Raw genomic sequence first — 2,766 nt, 5'->3', positions numbered from 1 at the left:
AAGTGGCCAGGTTTGAAGGGCTGGCTGAGGGATTCTGGGAGTTGAAGTCCACAAGTCTTAAAGTGGCCAAGTTTGAAGGGCCCTGGTTTGGGGGATGCAACGGTCAGTTTTTAACAGTTAAAAGAAAAAAGAAAAAAAAAAGCTTGCCATGAAAAATTGAACCTTTTCAATGGCGGATTGAAGGATTCAAGGAACGGACACTTTTTTCCCGGTGCCGTCGAAACTTCAAACGGTCACTAAATGAATTGTGGTAAGTTGAGGACTACCTGTATTGCCAACAAAGATCCACATTGGTTTAGTTTAAAAATTCCTCCGAAATGGACGGTCGGTTGCTTCTCCCCCCCCCCCGGAGCTATTTATAGATAGTCCTTGATTTATGACCGCAATTGGGGCCCAAATTTCCATTGCCAAAGCAAGTCGGTTGTCAAGCGAGCTGTGCTTTATTTTACAATCATTTTTCCCATGGGTTGTTAAGCAGGTCACTGCAGTTGTTAAGGGAACCGCATGGTTGTTAAGCGAATCCAGCTTTTCCCATTGACTTTGCTTGTTGGAAGTGTGAGTTCCGGACACAAGTCCCTTTTTTCAGTGCTGCTGTGACTTCAAACAGTCCCTGAACAAAATGATTGTAAGTTGGGGACCACCTCTATGTCCTGTCCTATCCTATCCTATCCTATCCTATCCTATCCTATCCTATCCTATCCTATCCTATCCTTATTCTATCCCATCCTATCCTTCCTTCCATCCATCATCTATCTATCTCAGTGGTTCTCAACCTGTGGGTCGGGACCCCATTTGGGGTCGATCAACCATTTCACGGGGGTCACCAAGCAAGGCTGTCCGCCATTTTTTTTGTCCGCCATTTTTTTGTCCGCCATTTTTCCCCCTTTTCTGGCGGGTGCCTTACCTCCCTTGGGCTGGGCCAGCTGGTGGTGCCTGCTCCGTCTCTGCCGCTTGCCAGCTATGCCTCGGCCGGCGCAGGGGGCGGAACCACGCATGCGTGGCGCTCCTGGGCAGGGAAAGTTCTCGACTTACGACCGGTTTAGTCCTCGACTTACGACCAGTTGGGGTCGCGGCATTAAAAAGGTTGAGAACCACTGATCTATCTCTTTCCTATCCTGTCCTATCCTATCCTTCCATCCATCCATCCATCCATCCATCCATCCATCCATCCATCCATCCATCCATCCATCATCTATCTCTTTCCTATCCTGTCCTATCCTATCCTATCCATCCAGCCATCTATCCTATTTCTGTTCTGTTCTATATTCCTATTATATTCTATTCTGTTCTGTCCTGTCCTATCCTATCCAATCCAGCCAGCCAGCCAGCCATCTATCCTATTTCTGTTCTGTTCTGTTCTATATTCCTATTCTGTTCTGTTCTGTTCTGTCCTGTCCTGTCCTGTTGTATCCTATCCTATCCTATCCTATCCTATCCTATCCTATCCTATCCTATCCTATCCTATCCTATCCTATCCTATCCTATACTATACTATACTATACTATACTATCTATCAAATTTATACGGCTGCCCATCTCACAAGCTGTGATCCTGGTCGCTGTGCAGCAGAAAAAAAAAGATGAAACTGCAAGCATGTCAAACCCAATCATGTTTGAAAAGTTAAAAAGATATTTCAGTGAAATAATTGCTCCCAAATCCATGAGAGCGCTCACTTTGGCAAAGTTTTAATTTTCCAGCTGTTTTTGAGAGGCATCTGTTGATGGGGCCATCCAAAGAGACTTTGCTCCGGCGAGGAAGGAATTCCTGAAACATTAACCCACATTTTCGTTCCCGGAAAGTTGCCAAGCTGCAGCGAATCACTCGCCCCTCGAGAAAGCTTTCCAGGCCACCCAGACCTGTTTTATTGTCTCGTCGTTATCCGATTAACGCTGTTTTATTTCTCTTTGCATTTCTTTCGTTCTGCTGTTTGTCAGATATGCCCAGCTTTGACCACATCCACTTTTTTATAATAATGTTTTGCTGCGTTTTTTTTTTATTCCGTATCTCCAAATTTGTTTCTTCTTTTTCAAATGGGTTAGGAATTTTGGAAAGTTTGTTGTTGTATTGTTTAAATTGGTTTTGCGCCGCCCAGTCCACCAGACTCTGGGATTTAACTTCCTTATTGTTTAAAAATGCCTTCCAAAATTGTGTAAATACTGTAAACCCCAGACGCCTGATGGACCTGCATGCATGCTTAACTCTTCCCATACATTTTATTTTGTGCTTTTTTTCTGCAGAGAGAGGGAGGGAGGTAGGAAGGGGTCCTTGGTTCTCTCTGAGCTGGGTGGTTTTCTTACAGACGTTTCATGACCCAACTGGGTAACATCATCAGTGCTGGAAGGGAGTGGGGTTTGCAGGGAGGAAGAGGAGGATTGAGAGGAGGGAAGGGAGGAGGAGGAGGAGAAGGAGGAATGTGGGGTCCTTGGTGCTCTCTGAGCTTGCTTGTTTTCTTGCAGACCTTTCATTACCCAACTAGGTAACATCATCAGTGCTAAAAGGGTGTGTGTATATAAACAGGGAGCAACCCCCCCTTTTACATCTGCAAGAAAACCAAGCTCAGAGAGCACCAAGGACCCCACATTCCTCCTGCTCCTCCTCCTCTTCCTCCTCTTCCTCCTCCTCCTCCTCCTCCTCCTCCTCCTCCTCCCTGCAAATCCCCAACCTTCTAGCACTGATGATGTTAGCTAGTTGGGACATGAAACGTCTGCAGGAAAAGTACCAAGCTCAGAGAGCACCAAGGACCCCACAGTCCTCCTCCTCCTCCTC

Source organism: Protobothrops mucrosquamatus, unplaced genomic scaffold (genome assembly GCF_001527695.2).
Source record: "Protobothrops mucrosquamatus isolate PMUCROS unplaced genomic scaffold, P.Mucros_1.0 scaffold1297, whole genome shotgun sequence".
NCBI lineage: Eukaryota > Metazoa > Chordata > Lepidosauria > Squamata > Viperidae > Protobothrops > Protobothrops mucrosquamatus.
The sequence above is the reverse complement of the archived record's forward strand: the minus strand, read 5'-3'. Positions refer to the sequence as shown.